The following is a 6,000-nucleotide window of genomic DNA, read 5'->3' on the forward strand; positions in this document are numbered from 1 at the left end:
ACTCATCTCTTGCACCCACACAAAGAGAACATCCAGATGTCGCAGAGGACGCTCGGTATTCACATAAGCAAAAGTACATTTTATTAGGGCAACAGCACAGAGACGCAACAGGCTCAAAGTCAAGAGCAAAGTCTCATTATATGTCAACAGAAACACAATGTACTCTACTCAAGGACAGCATCCAATCCAATGCATTTGTTTCGATGAAATGAAACACAATGGGTGTATTATGACTGAGGAAATAAACAGCACTGGAGCTGCAGCACATTGATTGTGTAATTGTGCTATTCATTCAAGAAGTGGAAGGTAAAACAACCTCAGAGGATAAGATTTGCAATATTCTATATTTTTCATTGTGTCCCGTGAAAAGACCAAAACCAATAATGATTTGATCCTGATAATAAGCATTGCCAAAGCTAGATACAGTTTATTCTTCTGTGCCACAGAACTCCATTGTTGACCAAAAACGATTGAAAACACATCAATGAGCCACTGTTGCTGTGGGTGACATGTTCCATGCACCGACTCGCTACTAAATACACACTAGCACCACCAAATGTGTATTAAATGAAACTAGTCCTCAACGAATGCACTATTTACTTAATGTTTGCTAAAAAAATGCCCAGCATTGCTTCAACTTTTTTGCAAATTCCTTTCTTTATATGATTCATGGCAGCAGTAAGAACAAAAGGAGCCACATACAGCACAGGGAGGACAGAAACTATTGAGAGAGTTCAATAACATGGAAATTCATCATTCAATCATTTATGATCCTTAGTGCTATTATTCTCATCTTTGTTTTGTACTGAAATATATCTCTTCAGGCAGACATCATAAATTACAGCTTCTCTGAATGTTCTGTGATTGGCCTCCATATTGCCGTACTTTACCCTTGTGATTATCACTCATTAAACCCCATAATTTACCTCCATGTTTTTGTTTTTCTTTAAACCATTGAATAGCTACTGAGAAAAGAAGATCCAGCACACTGTTCTTGCTCATCATCACAGTTTATTGATCATACTTACATTTCAGAACCTCTCAACCTTCATCAAGAGTATTTTAAACAATTCTTACAACAATGATCTTCAATAGAAATTCTACTGCCCACTCTGTGTACACGTGTGTCCACAAATGAGAAAAAGAAAAAGAAAAACAGACAAGACGCACATGTCTAGGTCTGTTTACAAGAAGACTTACAGAAATTGCGTGTCCAGTGAATGAAAACATCAGCATTCAGCTTTCCTAATTCATTCAAAGTTGCGCAATCGTATGAAATGCTCATATCTTGAGTGCACCATAAATAAGTCTATTTGATCCAAAAGCTCCTTAGAGCATGACATGCCATGGAATCTCAGCGTTCAGTCCTTTGGGGGATAACTTCTCCAAATGAAATATCCAGTATGCTTCTCTTGTATAAGAATTTCATCAATGCTACCACCTCTCTGGCAGCGTCTTGACGAAGGTCCAGAGGGACCGAAACAATAGAACGATCAATAAATTGAGATGCTGAGCAAGAACTCTGTGCAGGATCTTCTTTTTTCATGACAGTTGATACTTTCCAACGAACCTGCATCTGGATCATAGACTGGACTTCTGGGTGAAGGCAATGGGAAAACGCTTTATACCTCTATTCTTTCCACTGGCTTGCTGGTTGCAAATAGAAGTCAGATTGTATAGAAGTCTATGAGAAAGAAAAGGAGCCTACTTCTCACTTGATTTATTGCTTCAGTAAACATTTTCCTAATGAATTTATGGTCTCAGTTGGTAGTTTCAAGTTTCCTTCAACACACTGTGATGTTCATTTAGTACATTTTGGCCCCATTTTGAGTAAAATAGACGAACAAGCAGGATATGCTTTAGAACAGGCCTATCTTCTGACTAAGCAATCAGAGGCGGGTTATGCCAAAACCTAACCAATCAGATGAACGTCACTTCTGGTTCTGAAATCAAATATCCAGCACCCAATGTGCCAAACTCGAGGCTTCAAAACAGCAGTCCACAAACCAATGGATGACTTCACGGTGTCTACGTCCACTTCTCCTATACAGTCTATGATGTTGATGTGCAAATATCTCATAAAAAAAAATTAACAACTAACCTGCTGTGACAATAAAACCTTTTCCTGCATTTTTTATGAACCAATTAATAATATAAATTTCAATTGTCCATGTAATCACTGTCAGTAAATATGGGTGAATACCCCAAAGCTGTCTATACACTCAGACTTGTGCCTCGGTCCCATGACGGATGATTAAACACGATCCATATTTGCCCACCAGGACAAACTCCCTTTTTCATGCCTCCAACCAAAGAAACAAGATATCCTCAACTGTGAAATATGTAAAAGTGAAAAAAACGTCTGTCATTGCAGGCAGTCTGTCATTGCCAGTCTTGATTAGCTCAAACTCTGCTGAGCTCAGTGTACTGTCCCGGCCCTCCTGACTCAAAGACGAGGTCCTCTGGGTTTTAGCTGTGACAGATTGAGGGTGTCAGGAGGGACTCCCAAGGGTGTGTGTGTGTGTGTGTGTGTGTGTGTATCTGTGTCTGTGTCTGTGTGGGAGTGTACGCACTCGTGCATGTGAGTGGTACCCGTTTCAATGTGTGTACATGCGTTTGCCTTTGTGCATCACTGCCTGATCTAATGTGTGTTCATTTTGTGTGTGTGTGTGTGTGTGTGTGTGTGTGTGTGTGTGTGTGTGTGTGTGTGTGTGTGTGTGTGTGTGTGTGTGTGCGTGCTTGCTTCCCACATACTGTACTAGGGTGTGCATGCACTTGCTGTCTTATATGTGTGTTTGTGCGGTTGGAGGCTGAGTGTACCAGGGCCAAGATCTCGTCTGTGAATCACATGTCTCCCATCAGTCTGACAGCATTAAGCCGAGCCCAATCAATACCCCGAGGACCTCCAATCCCTGCAACTGAATGCTAGAGAGAGAGACTGACCCACCAGAGAGGGACTGAGAAAGGGTGAGAGGGGGGAGACAAAGAGAGGGTGATGGAGAAATGATATGTAGAGTGATGGAAAAGAGCACCGAGTCCGAGGCTGCATTTATGTTGCAGCTAAAGTGTCCCTCATCTCATTCATGTCCTCACATGTGACTCACACACTCACTCTGATGTTTTATGACGTCTTAATGGCAAAAAATATGCAACCGCTCAATTGAGTCTGTATGTGAATGTGTGCTTTACTTTATAATGAGATGCTGGGGAATGCAACCAATGTGCAACTTGTGTTAAAACGCTCACTATCAGCCATTTTATCTGAACACAACGCTGTGATCAGAGGCGGCACCAGAGATCTTTTTGACTGAAAGTTAATTTAAAGAACCATATGCCTTCAATTAAATGATGATCTTAAAGTACTACATGATAGGAATCACAGTTTTTAAAAAAATGAATAATCATATTGGTCTGGAAAATAGAGTGCAGACAGATACAGACATAAACAAGAGTCAACTTTGTAAAACTCACAAGCAGGATAACAAAGAAACTACACTGCTCGCATCTCAACAAACAAGCAACACAGACGGAGCTGTGGAAAATGATACAAAAAGGACTCCTGCTCACACTAACGAATGACGCTCCTTTGCTGGCTGTGGCCCTCCCTCCGGCTATGCCTCTAACTGTGCTGTCAGTACTGAGGAGCACCAGAGCTACTGTGGCATGTCCTGGTCTCCCCTTGTTCATCTCTCTCGTTGCCTGCTTCCCCTTTCTCAGTTTCAGTGGGATCTGGTTCCTTTTAACAGAGTTGTTTGAAAACTAAACAATGCATGTTAACCACGCAGCAGTTTACTAAGGGAATTAACGCAAGAGGACGTGAAGACGTACATTTTTGTAGAGTGGCACAAAATATTTCTACTTCTTTCTCTCAAGTTACAATATTTTCATTTTGAGAGAAAACATAGCTTTCCTGAGACTTGAGATAGATAGATAGATAGATAGATAGATAGATAGATAGATAGATAGATAGATAGATAGATAGATAGATAGATAGATAGATAGATAGATAGATAGATAGATAGATAGATAGATAGATAGATAGATACTGTAGATAGAGGCAGACAGATCAAGCATGTTTTGCTCTGTGTCCCCTGGGGCCCAATGTCCAGATGGCTCATTGGAAAGTATCCTCCCCCCCACCCCCCCATCCACAAGAGTCCCATCTCTCTGTCTCTCATGCAACACAGAGAGCTTCTTATCCCTCAGCGTTCCCTCTATGGTCTGTGGTGTTCAATCTGCAAGACCCATCATGTATCTGATGCACTTTGCTCTGAACTTGAGTCGCTTGCCGTGTTTCTTATTGAAATCCCTGCTTCCAACCAGAATAGCGACTTAGAAACTATGTGAAACTATATGTTTGAGCACAAATGTCAGCCTTAATAAAAACTTAATGAAATATATTACTCTCTGCAAGTGTTTGGAAGTGTCTGCAAATGATAAGGGAGAATATTCATCCTAGGGCTCACAAATGGCTGAATAATTTTTTCATTTACTATCAGGAGGTGCACGCTTGGGATGAAAATTTAAATTCTCCTCTTTCTTCCATTCGAAAAAAAACTTCCCAGTCAGCAGTGCTGCTTTTCATGGAGGTTTTTAATGTGTACTTCTTTGGCATGCAAATCAATGAGTTAGCAAAGCGGTGATTGGAATTCCACACATGTGAGCATTTGATCGGAATTTGCACCAAGATCCATTGGGCAAGTCGATCAAGGGTAATTCACTATGAAATATCCAGAGTTATGCTTCGGTGGGCGCATCTGGCCCCCGCCATTCATTTTGTTTAGCCATTCCAATGTGGCAATCAAAATGAATTAGCATGACAATTTCATTTCTGAAAAGGCTTAGGGCGGCCCATTTTTATTGATGAATTTCAATAAGGACTTGACAAAAGGTCCTTTGAAATTGACTGCCGCCCCCTCTTCCACTTGACCTTCAGGTATCTGTGTCTTTTCTGTGTATAAATGTGGACACTGTAAATGTCCATATCAGCCGTAATCATTTTATATCGCCGTCCAGAGCTGTAATAGTCAGGGCTTGAGAAGGTAAGCACTCGGGGTGATGAAAAGATCTGAATAGATGGTGATAATAGTCATAAATCTCTCAATGTGTTGTGTTAGAAAGCTGCACCGCTCATTCTAATCTTCTCCTCAATTTGTCAGTAGGTTTAATATTTTGTAATTTGGATGATTAATGGTTCGTTTTCAACAGTATTGAATGTGATATGTATATATATCTCGCTTCTACTTATGCTATGAGATTTAATATTGCAGCAAAATTTCAACCAAAAGAAATTATACAACCAGGTAAGGTTCTAAATGTGATGCATTTCTTTATCTTAAGTCAGAAACTTTTGCCATCACCGTGCATGTACAGCCTATAGAGATGTTGAAATTGGCTATATAGATAAATGTAAATTGGCTTCCAGATACTCCAGTTTTTTTGCACTATTTCATGGGGATCTCCCAAAAAAAAACAATAAAAGGAGATGATGTTTACACTAAGCACTTCGTGAAGGGGAAGTCTTTATTTTGGACATTTTAGAATGAACTTACATGCTGTAGTCTCCTCTCTCAACTAGGTCTGAAATAATAATTAGTCAACAAATCAATTAGTCAATCAACAGAAAACATATAATCTGGTTCCAGCTGCTCAAATGTGGGAATCAGCTGTTTTTCTCTGTTTACTGATACATTTATGCAAAATGTTATGTTAATTTATGAACAGGTCTGCAGTCATGCTAGCAGTCTGTGAGGTTGTGCTTAGGTGCAGCAGTGCTCTAAGTGAAACAACATGCTAAATTGCTCACTACAAGACTAACATGCTGATGTTTAGCAGATACACATGTGCTCGCAACCTTAGCTTGGTGTGTTGCATGAAGTTGCTTAGTAGCACTGATAGCTGAGTCTGATAGGATCTCATTTATTTTGCAAGTACTGCATTTTATAATGTTATGTTATTAATAATTAAATATTGAAATTTTGACCTGATGATGACACTAAA

The sequence above is a fragment of the Pempheris klunzingeri genome, chromosome 11 (genome assembly GCF_042242105.1).
Source record: "Pempheris klunzingeri isolate RE-2024b chromosome 11, fPemKlu1.hap1, whole genome shotgun sequence".
Classification (NCBI taxonomy): domain Eukaryota; kingdom Metazoa; phylum Chordata; class Actinopteri; order Acropomatiformes; family Pempheridae; genus Pempheris; species Pempheris klunzingeri.